The 26,318-nt window shown below is 23.2% G+C and overlaps 1 protein-coding gene across 5 annotated transcripts in view; it reads right to left on the reverse strand.

The window, feature by feature from the left end:
• LOC126903224 (glutamate receptor ionotropic, NMDA 3A-like) overlaps positions 1-26,318 on the reverse strand; it is a 98,887-nt gene that overhangs the window by 69,098 nt on the left and 3,471 nt on the right. For 3 of the 5 annotated variants that reach the window (XM_050681301.1, XM_050681300.1, XM_050681297.1), the window contains exon 2: positions 5,916-6,071. The gene's annotated coding sequence lies outside the window, so the exon portion shown is untranslated. Of the gene's footprint in view, positions 1-4,710; positions 4,815-5,915; positions 6,072-6,643; positions 6,691-26,318 lie in introns of those variants that run through there. The other 2 variants (XM_050681298.1, XM_050681299.1) reach the window with 2 other exon arrangements.

A 26,318-nucleotide genomic window follows, 5' to 3' on the forward strand; every position in this document is an offset into this window, starting at 1 on the left:
CACTTTTAGTGAATATTTGTTTATCATGTTAAATTAAACATTACATGATTATTATTATAAAATAAGATGCACATATGTAATAAACATACATAATAAATCGTGAAATATACAATAAAAATGTTATGACAAATAACTTAAGTATTTGTTTGTATACAAGTAATAGATTATAAAATTTTTGTAAGGTGTGCAATGCAATGAAACTCTATATATTGTGACATAATTTGATCATTTTTTCATCCGGTGAAATGTTTTATTTGAAGAAATTACTTTAATTTAATTATTTTGAGTATACAAATAAATCAAACGTATTGGAATATAGTTTTATTTTTCATATTCTTTACCTCGTTTACATACCACTAGATTAATAATTCATTTTCCATAAGTCATCTACCTACAGACATGCTGTTGAATTTCTATTTCAACTAAATAAATCAGGTGTGCAACTGAAATATTGCTATCTCATTATAGTAAGAAGTTTATATTCATATAAGAAAAAATATATAAATGGATATTTAATAGAACTAAATTTCAAGAACTGTTTATATTTTAAAATACGTTGCTTAAAACAAATAATAGAAAGAGCCAATATAAATTTTAGTTAAGCATATTCGTCGATAATATGACAAAAAGGAAACTACTTTTTTAATAATTCAAATCTTGTGATTTTTTAGTGAATAATATGTACTTTACTAACGGAAAAAAATAATATTTAGTGAGCTATAAAAAGTATTTTATCATTAAGTAACATCAATTTAAACCTAAAAATAAATGTTCTGTTTATTTTATAAATTTTTTGAAGACTACGTTTCAAATAATCTTTTAGTTCAAATGTTCAAGCAATCTCAAATTCAATGCATGCTTGTCTTGTATTTACATAATCGCATTATATATTCCATCACATAAAATGCTATGAAATAATTTAATATTGTCATGTAAGTATATTTTTTGTCGACATTTAAATTCATCATTTTACTTTTGTTAATTTAATAAAACTAATGATCTATAGAATATATATCTTTATACATTACATTCGTAAGTATAATGTTAAAAATCATAAACTGATATATTGAAATTAACAATTTGAAATTATTTTTATACAGAGTTTTCAGTAAGTAAGGAAACAACTCATTTGTTACTTACTGAACGACCTATATAAATAACTGTTTTTAAATTAAAATTTAATAGCTTACATTAAACATTTAAAATTATTTATAAGGATCCTGTGCACAATTTTATATAAAAAGTAAGATAGAGTTATATTTCTTTAATTTTCATACTGATTTAAATATTTTAGAAAAGTCTACAAAAAAATGATACTATTTTAATATAAAATCAAGAATTTTGAAAAATTAAATGTAGCTTCCTAATTTTAATGTTGACATTAAAAATTTTGACAGTTAAAAGCAAATGTTTTAACATGATGTAGATATCAGTGTGACATATGCGAAAATAAATTATTTTTCACAAAGTTTTTTTAGTCTTGAAAATTAAATTTCGGCTTTGATTGCCTAAAAAAAACTCTTAATATTTATGATAAATCCAGCGCTTAATTTAAATCTTTAAAAAAAAAAGAGAACTTTTCTTAAATTGGGATATTAGGATATTAATACAAAACAATTTTAAAGACTCAAAGTAAGAATTTTTTACCGTATTATTGACTATCGATTGCATATCTTTATACACGTGTAACGTAGATAAATGGAGTAAAAGTTAATTAAATTTTTTACTTAAAGATGAAGACAGTTTTGTTTTTCTCTAACAAACTATTTAAAAAAAAGAAAATGATTATCAAAATGAACATCACATAAAATAAGATATTCAATGCAAAGTTGAGTAGAAATTTTACTAACTTGAATTCTATTTGGAAGGTACGAAAAAAGCCAATTTTTTTATTAAATAATTAACTACAGATACCAAAGAATTTAAATTTGAAGTACAATAACTTATCATTATCATTATCGAAGGCTCTCTTGAAGTCTGTATAAGTTTGTATAGAGCCAACATGCAAACCTTGATTTAGTGAATTAACTAGATAGTTTTTATAAGGTAATAAATTAGTATATTATAAAATAAATATATAAATAGAATTTTTTGAGAAAAAACATTAATTACATGATTAGATTTTTGTTATAAGTGAAAATGTAGAGGTTAATCTGTAGTTTTTTATGTTATTTTTTTACCAGTTTTAAAAATTGGACAAAAAAATGTTTTTCCTAATATTAGGTAAATCACCAGTAAAGAGTATTAATATAGGTATTAAAAACAAAATTAACTGATGGATGATAAAAGAATTATAATCAAAAACTGAAAATTCATTAACGCGGCCGGTTATGAAAAGTTCACCGGAAATCGTGTAAAAAAAGAGGCATAGTACGGGAATAGAACTCGCTACCCACCCAAGGCATCGGTAGAGACAAACCTTACCACTTATAATTCAGATCCCAATACACTTTCATAAAGATTAATAGCGACTCAGGGAATCGTTTAAATTAAAACACCAATTATTAAAACATTTTTTGTTTCATAGTTAATTATAGTATTTTTAATAGTATTACAATATTTTTTGTATGAATTATTATGAGAAATTTGAGATATGTAAACATACCCTAAAAGGAGATTATTATTATTGTATATCAATTTCACAAAAAAAAATGTTCAATACTAGGAATGAAAAGAAAATTAAGTAATTTATAAACTAATGTAATTTCTAACAGCTTATAATACTCCACGGCCTCTATAACAATATTCAAAATTTCTACTTAACTTATAATCATTAAAATTAAAAAGGTCTAATTCTGCGTCACTTATAACAAAATTTAATCAAGTTTCAGTTAAGAACAATGTATCGCAATTTTAATTAACAACATAATCAAAAAAGAAGTTCTATTTGATTCTATGAGCTCTTACGTTATGATACATCACAGGAGGTTTGGTAAAATTTAAAATTGAGTATTTGACGAATCAGCCAATATAACTATTTTGGGAATGTCTTGCATAAATTTAATGGTTAAATGCTCATCATGCAACTTTTCCAGTGATTCGCATTGATATTGAGTCCGATCAGTAGATATACTGACTGAGGAAAGTGTATTTCGAAGTAATAGTCTCTTTTTTCTTTATTATGATATCAAAAACTTCTCATGCTAATAATAAAATAACTTTGATAATTTACCGGACTGATGACGACCTTCAAAGGTACCGGTGTTCTGCTTATGTATCAATAAAAGATTAAATCGTGTTATTCACCTGTTACATACCATAAGCTATTCTTTCATCAAACCTCTTTGAATTTCACTCGTTGACATTATAAAAAATTTAATTTTTCGAACGTAAATTACGTTTATTGATGATTTCATAAATGATAAAATTATCAGGCCGGATAACGTTAAAAATATTTTTAAAAACATCATCAGAAAATAATTTCTTTACAAGAGTTTTAAGTTCAGGTAATACTTTAAGTCCTTGATTACACCCGGAACAAAAAATGTTAACAATCTATTATTCAAATCAAAACCTTTTACTTACAGTAGAGGTTAAACCAGAGCATTTTTAATGACCCAATAACGAACAGCCATCAAATTTCATAGAAATGTCAAGTAGTTCAAAACGATAATTACATATGTAATAATTAACTTCATTTGATATTATAAGAACAAAAAAACACTGAACTAATATAAAGACGCAAAAACACGAAATATAATTTAATTATGATTAATTGTAATAGAATATTTAGTTAAATGTTGTCTTAACCATTACAAAACAGTAATTTAATTATTAAAAAAGTTAAGTATAGTCGGGATTTAGTAAAGAGAAGTTGAGGTATATTCTTTAGATTATTATTGATTGATATCTGACAGTGATTAAATCCGTCATCTTAAAATGCTTAAATGTGTTTTAAATGTAAATTAAAAAAATAATTTATCATATTTATCAAAAATTACATGATTTTTTATTAAAGAGGCCGATTACTTGTAAAGAGCAAGTTATTTATACGTTTCTCTTTTTTAATTATTTATTCCATTAAACAATCTTTAATTTTAAATAATTTTAAATACTGTAATTATTCCATTACTGCGCAAAAATTTGGCCATTTTTATGAAAAATTGTACGATTTTTGCCTTTAATACCTGATATCTCCTAGAAATAAATATTTATGATAGTTTTTCTTTTTCATCTTAAAATATATTGTATAAACTTCAATTTGATGGAAGTTAAAAAAAGCCAGATTTGTTAAAAAAGTGAAAAGAACAAAATTTTGATATGATTTTAAAACTTCTAGGTATCTTCGTTAATGATTAGAATTTCAAAAAAATTATGTTGTTGGCAAAATTTAAGTCTAAAATATTATCAAAAAAATTTTGCAATAATCTATCAAGTTTTCATAAAGTTATTATAATGTAAAGTGAAAACTTAAAATAAACCGTTTTACAACAGTTATAATTTTGTGTGATATATCCCTTTATCGCGGAATTGAGGAAAATGTTTCAAAATTATGTCACTACTAGCTATAATTAGACACGTTTGGAGTTCTTTTGATGTTTTGTTAAGCAAAATCGGTCAAATAAGAGTGAAATAACAAAGTGTCTACTGATAAATATGACGTGACAAAATAAAAGCAATATATTCTCAGCTATTCATCTAAACTAAAGTAAATATAATAGTAAATAATTTTTTTTGAATTTTAAATAATGATTTAGTGTAAGTACTTACAGGACTTAAGGTCAGCTAACTTTAGAAATTATTCATTCCAGCAAAACTTTTCCGGGCAATTTGTGTCATAAGCAAAATGTATGTATTATCATTCCATCTAAGACCTAATTATAAACAAACAAAAATCATCCCTCACTTCAACATGATAAATTTTGACTGTTCATTATACTTTGCTACATCATGTTATTTTAAACAAACTGTACTAATTACTAGTTTTTAAAAAAAATGTAAAGATACCCTATATCGAATCTAGTTGATGAATTTTGGCTTGGAAAATGATGTGTTTAGTATAGCTATGTCACTTTATTAAATTATAAAATAACAGTTTACACAATAAAATTATTAACAATAATGTTATTTAAATTCTAATTACAATAGATAATTTATATGCTATCATTTTAATTAAAATGGTATTTGATAATATTGATTTCCATTAATGGTTTTTATTAAGAAATTAATAAAATACAGTTTTTAAAATAATAAATTTAAAGTATTTTACAATATAATTAATAAATAGATTTTGTCAACGTGTGCATATGGATCGATAAAACATGTCATTAATCAAGTAGTCTTACACGATGATAAAGTTTATTCAAATAATAATTGTGTAATTCGCAACCGCAATAATCTAATATGTCGCTCATATTTTTGTTTTTGTCAAAAGCACTTCGGACCAATTTCAGTTACATAATTCTGTGTGTTATTTTTACAAACTGAAGTACTCTGTCGTTATTTGAAGTACTTTCGTATTTCTCGCTGCTCATTTTCGAATGAAACAAAAATTTTAAAAAATGACATAATGATAAATTAAAAAAATATACCTCAACATAATGCATACTTTTTTTAAATGTTCTCTACAATTGATTGCTAGTGTATTGCGTTACTTTATATTAAAATCATATTACATATAGAGCGAAAAGATTAAAAACCAAATCAATAGCGAAGGAAAAATAAAAAACATTTCTTTTTAGTAATATGACAGGAAAATTAACAAATCACAGCATTATGAAGGTGTAGTATCTACAAAAATAACTGCAATACGATTCCTTCAGTTCATAAAAATCTTATGCGATATCAAATGCACAACAATAATGATAACATTATTACATATGTAATACATTATATATGTACGTTATATATCATATATCTATGAAGATCGAATGTTTGAAAAACAAAAATTCTGTCAAGAAATACTATTGACTTACCTTAATGAGAAATATGTCCTGTATTACAGCCAATGGAACATATCGAAAAGGAACTCGATTTTCTTGGCGTCTAAGACGCCGTTGTGACTCGATTCCACATCAACAAATTTATCAAACAAATACATCTAGTTCATGTGAAAATACTCTCCAGTAAATCTAGTAGTGAAACAGAAATAAATTAATTTACAATGTTATTCAACAATGCAAAATAAACTTCAAATAATAAAACTTTGATTAACTTTAAAATTATTGAAACGATTTTAGTTTTTGTATTATTTTTATTTAAACAACAAGTTTGAAAAACTAATTATTACCGCAATTTTTAATAATTCATGGAAAATATGTCTTATATAAATAAACTTTTAATTTTAAACAAAGCTATGAACTTTTTGCAAAAAGTTAATTTAAATTCATGAAACAAAAAATTGATTTTATGAAATCAATCATATAATTTTCTTCATGATGATACAAAAAGTTAAATAATTAATTTTTTGCCTAATCAAAAATATACATAAAATATGTTTTAAAGTCATTGTGCATTATAGATGACAATGAAACTTTAAATAGTACAATTTTTCATAATCTACTATACATTTCTATATCGAAATAAATAATTTTAAATATTGATAATATAAATTAACTAACAATAAGATAAAATTTACATTTCGATATCTTAGAAAACAACAAACGCTCTTAAAATTAAAAAAAAATGACCATAGCATTTATACCTTTTAAGGTATCGATTTTGTTATCTTTAAGCAGTCATTTAAACTTATATAATATAAAATATAAAAACGTATTTCATAGAACACATATGTATGAATATATGTACTTTATGTATTTGAATAATTTTATAATATTTTATGATTCATATGATGCTAAGTTTTCTTACTACAGATCTATCATTTAAAAATACAATGAAAATTAATCACTATGGCTGATATTATTCAACATTTGAACTATATTAAAAATGTTATTATATTAAAACTAAAAAATATTTAACTAAAAAAGCCACAAAAGAAAAGAAAATTATTAAATAAATTGCAGAAGCACTTATTTTGGGAACAATGTTACTATTATCAACGCTAAACACAAACTGACAACCTGACCGAAAAAAAAACCCTTATATACCTCTAGTGACCTTATCGCCTAGTGACGTTATCACTAAGTAATATTATCACATTATGCCAGTTGACACAATTTTAATAATGAATTTTTCAGTGGGGGGCTAAGATCCTAATTAATTAAATTGTTTTTATTTTTAAATATTTCTATTGCTCCCTTATATTAAGTATAATTTTAAATATTTAAAAATAGTTATTAAAGACCTTCATATTCTTCACACTGATTGTCTTTTATTATGTACCGCACTTAACTTTCTGTACCTTTAATAATGTACTCTTCGTACTTGAAAGCATGATTAATTAATTTAAACACAAACTTGACTAAATTTTCATAATAAACAGTTATCTGATACAAGTATAACGAATTTTACTCAACGTGAATAAACAATACAATGTCGACTGTATTAGAGGCTATAATATAGAACTCTTAACGGGTTTTTGAATTTACTCAAAGCAAAAGCACAATAGATAATATTAGATGGAATACAGCCAGACAGGAATGAGAATTATTTCTATTCTCTATTCTAATGGAACATAGTCAACAGTAGATACAAGCTTAAATCTCTTCACTGGCAACAAGAGAATAGTACCCTGATGAAGACATATAACCTTAACTATTTTACTAGGAATGATACAAATAAATGAATGATAATATAAGTGAAATACTGCAATATATTTTTTGAAATTATATGTAAGTAGAGAATTATGATATACATTTTATAAAATATCTTTATAACGTATAAAATAAAATCTAATATATATTATGCATTATTTATTATTCATTAACAAAATTCGTAACAAAAAACAAGTAACGTTTATTTTATAAGTTTAAATGAATCTTGCAAAAAACTTTAAGCAGTTCAAATTAACTTATTAGAATTTTGTCCAACAAACCATTATGTATTTATCACAAACAATTAAAGTTTTATGCAATTCAATTTAAAAATTCAATCTAAAAGAAATATTTAAGTGATGTCAATAGAAAATGAAAATAAAAATACGATAGCAGTGACAATGGTTGACTCAATAACGTAAAAATGAAAAAGAAGTGAATAATATTGAAAACAAAAGGTTATGCAATTATAATAATATTAAAATGAAAGTGGCATAAAACGATTTTAGTCAATCGATGAGAGAGAAAATTTAAAAATAGAGAAATCGACTTCAAATAGTTAATAAAATTAATAATATGAGAGTTGCCGAAAGTTTAATATTAAAATTTATTTATTCAAGGAAAAAAGCTATGGAATTATAATGAATACTGAATTTCTTATAAAAAAATAGTTAAAATATTATTAGTACTTTTAAAATACTTTTATACTGTTCATGATTTACAATTTTGGTAAAAAGACTTAATCTTTTTTTTTAAATATTCTAAATTTTACTTTCTCTAATATTTTATGCAGCTTTTCAGGACATAATTTTACTTTTTAAGTTTGAATATAATAATTTTTTTTGTATTAATGATTAAAATATAAATATATAGAAAATATAATAATGTTAATAAATATTGACTTTAGTTATTATATCACAAATAATATTTAAAAATAACGAAAAAATAATTACTAAAAAATTTTTTCTAGAAAAATGCAAGTTGAGCATTGTTTTAATACTCAAAATAACTTTCTATAAAAAGTAAGTGTTATTTCATTAGCAATGATATTTTTTATAATTTTCCCTTATATTTATCCCTTCTCTAATCAGTTGTGTATTACGATGATGATAATAGTATCTCTAGTTACAGGATTGGGTTTAATAATGTTACTTTTAACTAATGAATAGTGAAATTACTGGCAGTAATAAAAAAAAATGAGTTACCTGAATGTCATGCATCATGATGAAATAAACTTTTAATATTAAGGTATTAGCATACTTTTCGTATTGAAATTAATTTAATTAAAAATTATATTATACAACTTTAGATAATTAATACTGAATATAGATAATGTCAATTATACGAATTGAAAAATGTTTTTATAAGTTAAAACAAAACAAATGAAACCATACGAAAAATTCAATTTAGAAGTCATGTTTAAATATCTATTTATTTTTTAGGCAGAGTACTAATGGTAACTGTTTGCTCATGTTAGCCACATATTGATTATTATGGCAAAATGCATGAAAAAATAATTAATAATTATTAATGACTATACAAACATAGGTTGTAAATATTTTGATAATACAATAGCTCTTCAAAGCTAGTTATACTTTAATATTAAAAATAAAATTTTTATTTTTTTTCCTGCATTAAAATCCTGTGTTATTTATACGGAATTTTGACTTTTAACATTTAATACAGCAGTAGCTTGATTTGTGCTCGTTAGTTATACTCAGTCGACACCTATAAGTTTTACTGCTTTTATGGTGAAGAATTTAGTACATAGACATTACTATTTGACGATTACGATATCATTGTTTTCTAATGTGAAAACGCATTAAATTCATCGCCATTTAACTTCCGTGTTCTCCATAAATTATATGCCATTTGTTTAGATAGTCTATTAAACCAGTAAAATTTTGAACAATATTTTACTATGATACGACTAAATTTCCAAGGACCATCTTTTTGATACCTTTTCTTATTCAACAATAAATGCTTACAGTCTCGACATGGAGTTTATAATAAATAAACTTTTTCTTTACTACACACATTCGTTGCTTTGTTGTGGTTATAGTAATACTTGTAATTTCATCTTAGTATAAAATTTAAAACTCTATGAATATAAATTCATTCATTTTTACCCTAATAATGTCCTTAAAGCTACTACCCGTAGCTATTTTAAAATAATGAATCTCTTGGTACATGCATTATTTACCTAACAATGGAATGCTCAGACAACATTGTAAATTGTCAACAAAATATATATTATTAATTCATATAAAACGATCATAATGAGATTCAATACCTCATTTTCTAACTTTCGTATTTACATTTTATTTTGGGGGAGAAGAAGCAAAAATATCTTTGTATAATTTAATCTTATAATTTAGTCTAAAAGCGAACAGGTAACGGTGTACCTCTTAAACGTTTAATTTTAAATGTGTAGGATGTCTCTTTGACTCTAATGGTTTCGACAATCGAATGTATTTTCAACAATCATTAGTTTATGACACAAAAACAAACAAGTTAAAGTATGCATAATTTATTGAGTGTTTTAATTTTTAATAATTTATTTAATATAAGCGAAGTTCTTGAATTATTCACAAGTGTCTCTCCAATTAATTAAAGACTACATAATCATATTGATTTTCAACAAGTATTTTAATTATAATTAAATAAGAATTCATATGATTAACACATTGCTAAAAATCAGCTAATATTTGATTGAAATATTTATAATACGTATATAAATCAACATGCTATAACATTTTTAGATTTGACAATAAAAATATTTTTTGTGAGTAAAAGAAATGTATTTATAAAATGAAAATTGTTTTATTTCATAAAAGAAATAAATAACGACCACAAAAAAGTATAAAATTAATGTTATATTCTGTCACGGTGAGATAATAGTATCGTATGTCTTTTAACGCTGATATTGAGAGCTTTTTTAAAGTTTTTCTGAGAATAAAAGAAATCAATTTATGAACCCCTTACAAACATATTTGCACGTCATAAAAAAAATATTACTTATCTTTAGAATATTCTCAAAAATTGTTTTCAAATTTGCAAACAAACACTAAAAATTAATTTATAATAGATTAATTTTTAATAATTTTTAAACTTTAAATTACAAAAAAATAACCCAAGAAAAAAAACTTGATACTTCTTCATATAATGCATTAACGTAAAACACAATTCAAACTATACTCAAAAGAGACAAATTATCTGCCGTCTTATTTTTTTAATGAGTAAACAATATAGTGACAAAATATTCGACTTAAACTGCGCTATCTGTAAAGTCAAACTAGTTAATTAAAAACCCAACCTAAATTCAATAGCCGTAACCCATCTTATTTAATTATTTGTGCTATAATTATTTCATAAAATATGTGTTTTTCACACATGTAAAATACAAAAACTTATTTATGATATTAAATGAATATAACATACGTTTAATAGATACAATACATTCCATCAATTATCATGTATTATAGTAACATAAAAATAATAATACAACAAAAATAAAATTGTGATTAAAATAAAATTAAAGTTGAATAGAATCGTTTTTTTAATGATTAAAATGCACTTTTATAATTCATGTATTATTAATAATACAACACATCACGTAAATTTATTTCAATGATCAGTATTTATTATAACTTGATATAGCTTATACGATTATCAAAGTATATAAAATTTAATTGTATTTTAGACTTGTTTAATTATAAAGTCATTTAATTTACAAGCGGTTTTTTGTGTGTTTCAGTGGATTATATGCAAATGAACCAAGTTAAATATGATTAATTTGTTTTTACATTTGCTGCTCACGACAACTTTTTTACTTGAGTTACATTTAAAAAATGCTAATGTATTTAAAAACATAAATACAATTAACCTTTCAGCTTTTATTTATACTTCATCACACAAACTACAAAAATGTAGGTATTATGATAGAAAAAATTTTATATTTTTACAAAATGACATTGATCATAAACATACCCAACTTTAACTGCATTTTAGCCTGACCTATATATAAATTTATTAATAAAAAATAATAGTAAAAAATTCATTTAATTAATTTATATAAATAACAAAGAATAGATACGTTTTAAAATTGGTTTAATAATACGAATAGTTAATTATTTTCCAAATATGTGAGGTTGCTTGATTCATAATTATTACATTTTACAAAAAAGAAACGCAAAAAAACTTATAATATTTCTCAACAGATTTTTATAGTCGCCTTGTAAAAAATATTTTTAAATAATTCTATGAACTATTAATTTTTATTTAGATTATAAATTTTATAAAAAAAAAAAAAATTTAATCCAATATGGCAAAATTTATTTAATAACTTGAACTTTTATTTTTATTAATTATATTTTAAAAATATAAGTATAAATAAACATATTTATTAATTATTAATTACATTTAAATACATGGAAGTAAAATATAAATATAAACTTAATGTGAGTTTTTTTTATGGCAAAAGTTATATTTTATCTCTGTCGTTGATTAACGTTAAAATATAAACAAATAATTAGTCAAAAAGTTTGAAATCCAAAAATTCAGTTCCTTAAAACTTCAATAAATCTGACGATGAATAATATATGATAATTGTGCTGGTAAACTACAATTAATAAAACATTAGGGAAAATCAACATCAAATATAGAGACATAATAAAAAACTTGTATTAAAGATATTACTACTTACAAATATTTCCGAATCGAAAAGTAAAGTATTAATAAAGACACAATCTTTTCCTTAAGATAAAAAATAATGTTTAATTCTACGTTTAGAACGTGGAAATTTGGTCTGAACTCTTAAATGATTTAATGATTGATATTATTAGCAAATAATGGTGTAAACTAAATGGTCAAGCAATCGGACCATTAATATTATTCATTTACAATTATTAATGTCATGTCAAATGAAACTGCAGCAGCGATACTACTGTTGTTTAATTAGACCTTAAGTAAAATGAAAAAAATTTAACACAACATTTTACGACGCTATAAAAACATGAGACATTGTTCAAATCCCTTGCAGGAAGAAACGTTTGCATAGAGCGCCATGATGTTATCTTAAGGAAACTTATGTTTGGTTAGGTTATTTTTGTCCTCACGTATTTCTTGTCTTACTGACAAACATACCTCCGTATTCAAACAAACAAAATACATTTCATGAACTACTTAATTTGATCATAATTGTTCATAGCTGAGTTTGTGGACAGAAGTCAAAGCAGTCTAAGATAGTTAAGTCTTAAAAATAAAAGATACCAAAAGCTTATACTATGCGTTGATGTTGAAAAATTTCGAATAAATGAAAAATAAAGAAGAAAATTTATAAGTTTATGATTTGCACAATCAAATAAATTTTGAACCATAAACAAAGATGGCGAGAACCACTTGCGATTTAGATATTTAATACTTAAATATTTAAATCCACAACGTCTGCTTTACTTTACAATATTTCCTTTTTCTTTATGAGCTTCAATATTAATCATTCATACGACTCATTCTCCAAAATAGTATAAAATTACAGTACTGCCTTTTTTATATTTATTTAATTCTTAAATTATACGTCGGTAGATATTTAATAAACCTTGAGTTTTTTACTTTTTCTCTCATTCGTTAAAAAGTTGACAGATATAATTGAATACAAAAAATATACTTCATAACTCTTATAATGTTCTTGTATAATGTTTTTAAGTTTGCTGTGATTTCAAATTATATAAAGTGAGTCTGCGATGAGGATAAATATTAAAATACTAACAAGTATCATCTTTATATTTACTATTATAAAAGTATGCCCAACAATATGCTTTTGAATATTGATAATTCAAATAATACCTCAGACTCTGACAAACTTAATCATCGAAAATTCGAACAGTAATGAAGGAACGTCCACTTTGTTGTACTCGCTCACTTAATTGAACGCCTATTTTTGATACATATAAAACATTTATACATTATGTCATGTTTTATGATTCATTTATGTTATTCATCTGGATTATCATATTTTGACAATATATCTAATCCTTAATAGTGAACCAAAAATTATTATGTAAAAAACGATTTAGTAGTTTGGTTATCTAAATAAAATAGCATTAATATTTAATACAATTCTAGTAAAATTTCATGTAAAAATAAACTGTAATAACTATAGAAATACATTTTTTTTCATCAATAATTGTTTATATCTTCCTAAAATTAATCAATGTCTAAAAAATAAATAAGAAGGTATTTTTATTGCTCGTTATATTAAATCACCCACAAATTCTTTATTATCATAATCCCGTCCTTGTTCGGTAGACTCTAAAAAAACTGTCAACATAAAATAAATGTTTATGTCACCTAATAATGACGAGGAAAACGGTTTACTTCTGTATGTTTGATAATCGTCTATCAAGGCGACAGAGTAATATTTGTATTTTATCGACCAACATAAATTTCATTAAATTGTGTTATACAAGACCATTATTTCCACGATAGTAAAATAATTTTTATTTACCTACATAAAATGTTTTTTATCAAGTACTAGTAATTTGTGCTTTTACACTTGTAGAATATAATTTTATTCAACTGATCTATTATTAGAACATAAAATTTTATTATTGACATTAAATGTCAATTTGCGATGGCCTTTTTTATTTATATTATCATTTTAACTACTAAAATATCAACGTTGATCTGAATTGATCTGATTTTTATAGAATATATAATGAAAACAAATGACTCCAAAATTTACTAATATAGTATATGAAATTACGAGAGGATAAGTTTTTTGAGTATAGTTGATACTCCTTATAACTTATAGGGGTGTCAACCTTATTTTTTTTAAATAGCAATATACATTATTTACTAGCTTATAAAATAGAAAATTATGTAATTAAGAAAATGAGACTAGTCGGTAACAACATTTGGACCATTAATTCAAAAGGTATTAACAATTTAAATTAATGACAGTAGGCGAGGAGTAGGTGGTGCTATTTTGATCGCTAGTCACTTTCCGCCAATACTCTTCGTATCGTCTATGTATAAAAATGAGAATAACATCCAAAATACTGATCCAAAAGTTGTTATCGACCAATTATTTTCTTAATTACATAATTTTCTATTTTATTACTTAATAAAATATGTATGTTAACATTTAAAAAATGGTAAGTACACGGACAGAGAGCACATATACCAGTACACTAATACACATGCGTTACATACCCACTCAGTATACTAAAATTCTTGTAACTTAATAAGTACTTATCCTGAAATTATTATCAATTCACCAAAAAAGAAAAGAACTAAAAAATAGATGTTTTAACATTTCAAGCAAATTAAAAAAATATCAACGATTTTTCTATTAGACCTAAATAATAGAAAAATAAGTTTTAAAAGTATTTCTATCAGTAAAAGTATTTTTTTTGAAGTAATGCAAAATATTCGCTGGATCAAAAGTTATTAAAAGTGACAGAACATGATGGGATACAATTTATACTACTATATCGATAAATGATTTTTTTACAAGTAGAAAGTATAGTGTATTTGTTGTTATATAAATCATTTCAAAACACAATATGTAATTATTTTAAAATAATTGCTTGTTTAACGATATTTTATACTAAAATAAGGTAAAAACACAACCGAAAAGACTGTAAATAATTAAGTTTTTAATGAATTTGATACCACTGTTTTGAAAACTTTAAATCGCATATCAGTAGATATATTTTCAGTTTAGATAGTAAACTTGTGATGAAAGAAAATTGACAAGACGACCAGGACAGTTTTTCTACAATATATGATAATATAGCGGATTTTTGAATCATTATTAGTAGTAATAACCAAATTTTTTCACCCAGTTCAACGTCGTACAGTGTAAATTAATTAGTTCAATTATTTATTTCTACACAATTATCTCTCATATGGCAAGAAGCCAAAGAGAAAACGTAGCTAAAACATTCGAATCGACAAAAGCTTGGCAAACAAATTATTTTTTATTTTTTGTTAGGTACTCACAAAATAACGTTAAAAGCTTGAACTATTAATTACGAAGTTAGATAAGGACACTGAAACTTTACAATGTGTTTAGACACTTTGGTCTCATAATCAATCATGTCTACGTGAAATAAATAAGATGTTTTTTCAACATTCATCACACTGACTATCAGTTAACTCATAGTTATATAAAATTTGTATGTTTTTGTCCATCTACATCTCAGTCAACATATTTATGAAACATATTGTCGTAAAAGATAGTTATCGCATTGTTATTTTTTTGGAGAAACCTTAAAGTTAAATATACAAAAATTTATATTCTAAAAGGTTAAAAGTTCAAGGTCGTTCAATTAAAAATATTTTTTTTCTTAGTAGTGTAAGTAATGAACGTCAAAAACAAAGTGTAAAGATAGTATCTTTCTATTTGTACAATATTTATGCATATACTTAAAATAAAACAAAATACAGCCACTTACTTGATGAGATCTGATTACCTTCAAAGTCAATATAAATGTAAAATCTACTGTCAAATTTTACAAGCTCATTTAATGCACTTTTTGTCGATAAAAAATTATTCTATGACACAAAGGACCCAATAAATTGTGATTTTTCACAAAATCATAAAATTAATGTGTTTTTTTTTTTAACATAATTTTTGTCATCAATTGCAGTTATACAAAATTAAAATGTTGGCCAATAATAATTTAAACAGTTTACAGTTCACAAATAACATTGTATTAGGGCTGACACTTAGATTTATTTGTTTTCAAATAGAAATGATTTAATCGATGACTAACGAGGGAATACCTAAAATAAAAAATACATATATCAAAAAGAATTGATTGAATATTACGAATCTGAACACTCCGTATTTGTTCAACGTTTATAATAATTGTGTAGCATAATTCAACAAAATTATTCTGAAGATTATTTTCTCTCTTCTTAAAAAAAGGATAAAAGTGTTATCTTGAATTGTTAGTTTGGTATCTATCACAAGATGAATATTTTATAGGTAACCAGACCGGGTGAACAAATGTAAATTACAACATTAGTACGGTTTCATATTATAATAAGCCGCAAACGATTTACAAAGGCTTGCTATTCCGGTTAACCTTTTCATGTAACACTGATTGCTATTTACGATTACCATACCATTTAACTATACTGAGACATACAAAGTTCAGACTTAGTTATGCCATTGTTCAAATTTTTAAGAAAATAATTTTACAATAAACTCATAAAACTTTTAGGTACACAACATAAAATATTTTCAAGAAATAAAATACAATGTAAAGCTTATAAATTCATTTCTAAACAATTAGCATTCAAAAATGAAAATTGTGCATTGTGAATTGACAATCACTACTGTAAGCTAACTAAATTCCGAATAAATACAATTGACTATTAATGCACTTAATTAACGCACGTAAATGACGAAATTTTTGGATTTCTACCCTTGTAGTTATTTTAATATTGAACGCTAACTTTATTTTTGATGCTAGAGAATTTCATCACAATTAAAATAAAAACAAAGCAAATAATGTAATTAATCATTATTTTAATGAAGTAATTACTTCTACCAATATGAATACTTTTTACGTCACACTATATTTCTATATTGAATAAGATATCGGATTTCGATTATTAGTCTTCCGTTAAACTCAAATATTGACTAGTTTGTGTTCTTATTTAGTATTTTTGACGCGTTTCGATTAATTACGTGCTGAATATGCTTATTTGATAAATTTTATAAATATTTTAACAAAATTTAATTGTATTTAAATGTATTAAATTTTAAGTATTTAAGTTCTTATAACATGTGTACGTTAAATGTGTGTAAATATCTTAGTCAAATATTATATAATAATATTATAAGCTTCTTTTAAGGTTTTACAGAGAAAATAATTAATAAGTTAAAATCAAAGGTATAATGAAAAATGAACTACATTCACAAGCACATTAGTAAATGAATCTCTCCATAACATATTTAACTGATAGAATTTTACTGTTAATTACACAACTTAAGAAATCTCAAATAATGTCAATTATTAATTATTATGCTGTATTAGTTAGGTCAAATTAATGTTTATCAAAAGCAATCTAACATATTTTATATACCAAGAAAAAGAAAACCATTAAATAGTCAATATTTCAATAAACATTGAATTTTCTTAGTTCGACCATAGAATTTATTTTTTTTTTGGTAAATGATTAGACAGTTACTACATCATTTTTTACAGATATTATTTAATGCTCTTAATGCGAAACGAAAATGAAATTAGAATATACAAATTATTCATCTACTAAGTTATTGTACAAACACAAAATAGCAACGTGTTAAGCGTAAAGAGCTTACATAAACCATTTCAAAGTCTTAGGTTTTAATACGATTATATTGCTTACCAGTTTTAATCTCTCAGCATTAAAACCTATGATTGTTTTTGAATTTGATAGCCATAAGCTCATTCAAGAAAACCTTTGTTCTTGTATTTTAATTGACAACAATAATGTGTTTCATTAAAATAACGGGGCTACCAACAAACCATTACAGTTATAGTTAGTCCGTTTGTGTCACACAGCCCATCCTTTCACTTATCACTTCGCCGATCAAGATTAAATCATTTATAAAAGTAAATAGTGTTCAAAAATAATTTTTATTCAAACTCTCTTTCTCGTAAAAGATTAAAGGCCTTAATATGATTACATGATTAAAATTATTAAAAAATATTCACTTTTTTAAACAGAAGCCATTTTTAATTGCATTGAAAACATTTTCAGTATTATATTATTTATGTATATTATACATTAATTAAAAATTACCATGTAGAATATTCTACATGGTAATTTTTAATTATATTATGTTAATATCATCTGACTTCATTTAATCGATTATTTTATTATTATATTTAGTAATTTAAAACATTTTTATTCACAAAAAAATAAATGCGAATTAAATAAAAAAAGAATATTTTTTAAATACCAAAGAAAAAACATGCATTCGAAGTAATGGAATATTTTAAAATAATACAAAGAATAGTTTTTTTTTAATTTAATTTTCTATTTTTAATAAAAACATTATAAAAGCTATTAAAAATAAAAATATCCCTATCTAATAATTGTGACATACATTATATATACAATATATCAAAGCATAAAAAATGTATTTTAATATATAACAGTGAAGTAACATTTTTGAGTAGGTTTACCACTCGTAACAAAATAAACCTGGAACACAAAATTATTATGCAAATGAAAATTCTACAAGAAGTCAAAAAAATTCGATAATCTCAAATTATATTAAACTTTTACCTCTTGTTGAATTCAAGTTTCAGAAAATAAGTTGAAATTTGAACTTTTTATTTTTTGCAAACAATTCTTATATTCTTACTAGGGAAAATAAAAATATATGGATATTTTTAAAAATGTTATGTACTGCATTTTTTTTTATATTATATTATTTATTTATATTGTACTATGTTATTATGTAAGAATAGAAATATTTTTATCAACAAAAATTATTCAACTTTTCTATAATGCTTTAAGTAATTTTTTTTCATACTACCCTAATATATTTTAAACTAAATATAAAGACATCCGAATAAACTGAAAATCCCTATTCGATACTTAATATTATATTTATTGTTAGTCTAATTGAATTGTAAACCTACAAACATAATATTTGTTAAATATATAAGATATAAGTTTGAATTATTTTATTAGTGTTCTATAAAATATACATTGAAATCTCATTTACATATTAGTTAAATTTAGTAGATAGATGATTACTATTATTCATTTCCCAACTAACTAGCTGAAATTGGTATCGAATAGTAAGGTAAACATTTAGGAGCACCAAACAAAATTAGCATAATCAATCGACGAGAATAATGGACGAATATTAAATTAGAACATCAATGCAAATCTTGCATGTCGTATTTTTATATGTATTGAACATTTTGTAGAAGTGTGAAAATTTAGATTTATTTTTCTCTCGATAGTTAACAATAGAAAATAGTAAGACATTTTACTGTAACATCTGACAGAAAAACAATCAAAGTACAAGCTTTAGGAAGAAATTTACAGTTTTTTTTTGCAAAAAAACATATATTTTGTTTTTTTACATGACAAATTCTAATATTTATAATGAATTGGTTTACATTTTAATAATGTTTTGAAGCGAATCTATTAAACTTTACAATAATTTATATATTTATAATTTCAAAATGTCTATGTTCTAAAATTTCACTCAAGTATTAAATTCTTAATAAATTATTGACTTAATTAAAAATAATGAATTTTTTTGAAGTGCTATTTATTTAAGTTTCAGAGTCGATTTCTCATAGTAAAACAATGGTCGGATTCAATTCTTTTTTAGTATTATAGTACAATTTTATATTTTTACAAGTTTACAAGAAGAACGCAGTCTTTCCAGCACATTTTCAACAATTGAGTTAAAAAAACAATTTGCATACGTATGTATTTAAAACTTAAGTATTTCATCAAATGTTCACAAAAAGCCTACCAAAAAAGCTTAATGTCTCTACTATATCTTACTAAAAATTCATTAGGATTCATGGTTTTAAGAAAATGTTAGTTTGAAAATGCCATTCTTTACATTATTATATGTTAGAGATATTTTTTAAATTTCTAAAATTGAGTGTTTTTTTTAATTAGTTCAACTGAATTAGAAAATGAACTAAATTAAAATCTTGTATTTTTTATGCATAAACCAACAAATTTGGTCCAGTAAAAAATGGAGTGTTTTCAGATATTAAAAAACAAATCCTTGTTAAACCAATACCTTTTCAGGTTCCAATTGGATTTAACATGTATACGCGATAAGCGACAACTCGTTTTAGAAAATATATCGAAAAAAAAATTTGGTGAGTAAATAAACGTAAATAATGTGCTGAATTGGACTTATTTAGGCTGAAGAAAAAAAATTTTAAATACACAATTTTAATTATAATTAAAACATTATGAGCAACTCAATATATTTTATTTTATAATTTTGTTGAAAAAATTACATGAAATTTGTTCGAAATTAGTATTTAAATTAAATTATAAGTGTTACTTGAAAATGAAAAGTATATAAAAAATCAAAACTTTACGAACGACACCTTTTATTATTTAAAAACAAAGATTACCGGAATGAATACACAAACAAAGTTATGTAAAAGTAAAATATCCAATACTAAAACTTCTAATTATATTTATAATATCTTTTATACTATACGCGTCTAACTGCGATTTGATTGTAAAAAAAACTATTTTACATTTTATGTTTTTTACATTTTTTTAAAAATATTTAATTTATTATATAACTAGCACAAAGTAGAATGTTATTATCATGAATATTTGACTTTTACATTAGTGTCCTAAAACTATTGCAAAATATTTAAAATGAAGTTACAACTACATAAAAAAGTAGGATTAATTTGACAATTTTTAAAAACTATAAACGACTCAAATGAGGATTAAGTATTATCTAAAAAATTGAAGTTGATAAGTAATACAAAATTATTATTGAAAAAAGCCATTTTAATGAGGTACATTTTTAAAGCTTTTATCGAAAGATCACGTTCAATCAGCTAAGTAAATCCCATCATTTGTGGTTACGCCTCCTAATTCCAGTAATATATTTTCAAGTTCACGTGATTTAAACGAAAAATATCACACTGTGAGAGATCCATCCAATAAGGACACAAAATAGATATATAGCTCGTAATAACTCTTTTTCAAAAATAGTTTCAAATAAACATCTATAGAAGCATTCATAGTAAAAGAAAAACATTCAATATTATTTAATTCATGAGTTAAAATATTTATATCGAAAATTAACGAAATGTTGTCTATAATTCAATGATTAGAAAAATTAAAATTTATTTTTTTCATATTCTAACGAATCAATAATTGAGCATTTTTTTCGACTTTAAGAGAGTCAATTAAAGCTCATAAATTTCTACTATATGAATAATATTTTCCTTTTTAAAATCCTGTTTTCTCAAGATGAATATTATAAAATCAAGGTCATATAGTCCAACATACAATAAATGGGTTATTATTTATAAAACACAACACAAAAAAATATACACACAAAATGTTTAACTTAATTCTCTTTTACACTAACTGCTCTAAATTATATGAAATTATTAAACCAGTTTTTCATAATTCAGTTGAAAACTTTACAAAATCGAATATAGAACCAATTTCAAGTATCCTTTGGTCGCAGAACGGCAACAACTTATTCAATAAATAGTACTATGGATATATTTATAAACTGGCGAATATTTTTCTTAGGAATTCAAAGGGAAGCCTGTTTGTAAACTAACAAGAAAACGTTTATCCTTCAAATAAGAGAGACGAAAGGAAATAAATTTAAACAGCGTGAAAACACTTTTGCTTAGAAAGATGTCCCTTTTACTTTACTAGAAATTATTCAAGCAATTCTACCACTGATTGCTAAATTACTGACCTTTATTTAATTATACGTATAAAAAGATATTATGTGATACTAAAAAAAAAGTTCATTGCGAGTCTGAGATTGTAAGATTAAATTATTAATGATACTGCACTAGACATAATTAATTTATTAGTAAATTATGCTAATAAAAGTATAGTATTTTTTTACGATTTAACGAAAATCGGGATTATCTATTAATGTACTTTTATTCGAGTTTTAGAATTTCATTTTTTGAGTTTAAAATATATTTTTTTTTATGATAATTTTGTGATATAACCATTTAGTGGTATTATAATATTAATCCCTTAATTACTATACAAAGATATCGTATTTTTATGCATTATATGACTTTAAATGAAAAATCAATTTTAACTTAAATTATCTTATATACTGATAGTCTTATTTACAAAAAAATTTAATTGTAATAGAAAAAAGAGTGTACAAACTATTTAAACCAATTATTTGAGAAACGATATAAGTCAAATAGTTTACGAAATCAGTAAAATTTTAATTATAATTAGTATACATCCTTTAAATCGTTTGAATCAAGGTAAAGTTTTCAAAAATACAATAAAAAAAATATTTATAATCTATCAAAGTAATAATTATTTGTACTTGATAATTCTTCAATATTATTATTTACATAGTGTCATAAATAAGCGGTTGATTTATCAACTTAATAATTCATTTTTCTGAATACTGGGACATTTACTTAAAAACTTTTTAAGCATTTTAAAACTTAATTTATTTTTTTAATTCATATGTATTTAATAATAATATATAAATATAACTTGAGCATCTAAAATTTAAAAACACTGTAATAAAAATTATTTAAATTTATTAAATTATAGTTAAGTATAATTTGTTAAATTTCCTCTACAAGCTAATAAGTGTTCAACATTCGTATCGACTGTTTTTTCAAATGACATTTGTAAATAAATAGTGTCGTATTTCTAATGAATCATTCCAGTTTACAAATACTGTTTGTAGTACGTTCGTTGTGTTGTTCTCTAACGATTTGAAAATGGTAAGAGAATTGTGAGTTCGCAATGAACGTGGAATTTCGCCTATTATCCTGTACGTTTCAAATAAAGTCATTAATATTAAATTCATTAACGCTAATTGAATGGTATTCTGATTTTGTACTAGTAACATAACAATCCAAAAAATACATTTATCCAAACGGCCAATTACTTTTAATAGAGTATTGTTCATGATATAAACACTAAATAATTATAAGGTAATATATTTAGAATTAAACATAACAAATAATGAGGAGAAATAAAAAATTTCAACTAATGGAAATATTTTTTGAGAAATTTATGATGCTTTTTATAATTATTTTAATTAATTCTATGCACGTGTACAACTCTGTTAAATTCATTTGACTTAATAAAAGTTCCTAAATTACATTTTTTTCCATCTCTGTTAGTTTGATTGGGTTATTAAAAATACAAAATAATAAACTACATTGGTAGTGTTTCAATGATTAACGTACATACAAGGAAATATTTTCGTTTTCTAACCCTTCCAACCCGACAAACCCTGCCCCTAAAAATGAAAAATGTTTTTTAATGGTTTTTTAATATTCATAATATTTAACAATATTATGAATAATACATAATATTTAATATACATTGTTAAGATCTTAAATTTAAATATTAAAATATGATCATTTAATATTATTAAGTGTAGTTATATAATAAAATTATTATAGTGTTCAAAAAGTAAGGAAACAGGTCAATCGTTAAAAACAATAAGAACAAGAGAAACCCAATTCCTTACTTTCTGAACATTTTATATAATAAATATTAATTATTAGAAATGTTTTCTTAAATATGAATTTTTCATACCAGTTCTAAACGTAAAAATATAATTTTACATTCATTTCATAGATTTGACTATTCTAAAATATACTAACTAACAATATTTATAAATATTACCTATTTTTATCCAGAAACTTATTTAGGGGGAGCAAATGGATACCATTGAAAATAATTTAAAGTAATGAATGTTTATTGAAAATTTATAATGAAAAAATAATCATCTTTTACTGAGTGATAGCCCTATGATAACAAAAATATTGAGAAATTCTTAAAAAACATTTGTGTCAATAAATGATTATATAGCAATTTTTTTTTAATTTCTGTGGCTTCTTAATATTTTACTTATTAAACTTTATTCGAAGTAAATTATATTTCTAACGTCATCTGATTAAATTATCAAAAGTAAAAATACACATATTTATCTAAATGATATAATTGGAACTGACCAATGTTTTACTTGTTGGCCAATGTAGAACCATTTTGCAATAATGTAAAATTAAAAAAGAGAGTTAAAAATAATATTCTCGTCTTTTGAGAATATTCTTAATAACATTTGTTTGAGAATGTTCTCAATAAAGATCATTAGAATAATTTTAAATCACTAATCATGACTACTTTTTGTATTAATTATTGCATTTACTTTTATTATTTTCACATTTAATAACAACTATCTGTAACAATTAAAATTTTTATTTCATTTAGTTATTAACAATATTTACGTGTATTTTTAAATCACTAATATAGCTGGTAATTAAAATTTATACTTTATTATAAAATTAAAGAAGTGTTTTGCGTGAATGGTTTTTTAACCCCTCTCCCATTTAATTTGAATGTATCCTATTGGTTTCAATAGACCATTGCTAATCTAAAAAATATAAATTATCTATTGACTGCTAACTACTTTCTTTTATTCAATAATGTATCATTAAATATACAACAATAATAAAAACAAGATTTGTTTATTATTAATAATGAATAATTATATTTCCAATTTTACATGTTTTATGTATTTTTAAGAGTATTAAAATTCTTTGTTTGAAGAATGTCATATTAAGGAGGGGTAACTCTGTAAACTTAGCTTGAAAACAAATCGTAAAATCTTCATTGCACAGATAAAACTTTAGAACAATAAAAGTTACAGACTTTGGTATTATCTCCAAATGATCTTTTTTATTAAGCTTAATAATTAATCAATTTTAATGTTTTTTTTACTTATTCTTATAATACACATTTAAGTGCTCCAGATTTCAATTAAAAAATACACATAAAAAGTAGTACAATGACACTTTTTTCTTATAAAAAAGTAATACTTTAATTTATCATATGAATAATTACCATAATATAGGGCACATTTAAATAATACTATATTATTTACTTGCAAGTATTAATGATGATCATAAGTGTCACCTTTTTTTTTTACTAAATACAATGAAACATCAGTCTAAATGTGTTTATTTACTTTATAAAAAAGGAATTATATTTTTTGAATTAAATTTGACATTTATGTCAGCTATAAAATATAAAAATTATTTTTAAAATATGATTTCTTGTTAAACAGTCATTTATCTTAAATAAATAGACGAGTTAAGTATTTTGATAATGAAATTATTAATTTGAAAATTAAACGATTCGATAATACAATTTTTAAATTTATTTTAAAATAAACAGTACAGCAAAAATAATTTTATGAAAATCTCATTAATTATTTTTTAACAAATCGTATAGTTAGAAGATAACGTCTTTTTTTAATTAGTCCACATTGCACTTCATTAAACACATGACACTTTTGTTAATAAAATAATAATTTTTAAAATTAAGTTTCATTTTCATAAAGAATTCTCCTTTTGAAAATTTAAATGATGATTTCAAATAGAAAGGAATAGGGGCAACCGTGTATAATCAAAATATAAAACAAAGAGCCTACTAGTACTGTTTAATTTATTTAACTTGTAGAAAACAAAACTAAAACACATGTTCTTTTATACTTTCAATTTTGATGCTAATTAACTATTTCAAGTTAAATAGTAGTTGGAACGTTTAAAAAAAATTATAATTAATATTACAAGTAAGGTGAACTATTTTACAAGTTTTTGTATAGTTAAAAGAATATTTTTATTTATTAAAACTCGTAAAAATTAGTACATTTAAATAAAAAAAAACGGTAGCACAGTGGGGTCGCGGCATAGTGGAGACATTGCATAGTAGGGTCCAGTATAGATTTAATCTGACAGTGATTAAAATCACTATCATAAGAAACGCTTCGATGCAAATCTGTAGATAGTGTTTAATTTTAAAAAATTGATGGATAATTGCAAAAGCAACATCAACTTCTATTAAAATAAAATACAAAACCCATAATTATCATACAAAAATAGTATATTTTTCAATATGGTA

Source organism: Daktulosphaira vitifoliae, unplaced genomic scaffold (genome assembly GCF_025091365.1).
Source record: "Daktulosphaira vitifoliae isolate Bord-2020 unplaced genomic scaffold, ASM2509136v1 Scaffold_3, whole genome shotgun sequence".
NCBI classification, from domain to species: domain Eukaryota; kingdom Metazoa; phylum Arthropoda; class Insecta; order Hemiptera; family Phylloxeridae; genus Daktulosphaira; species Daktulosphaira vitifoliae.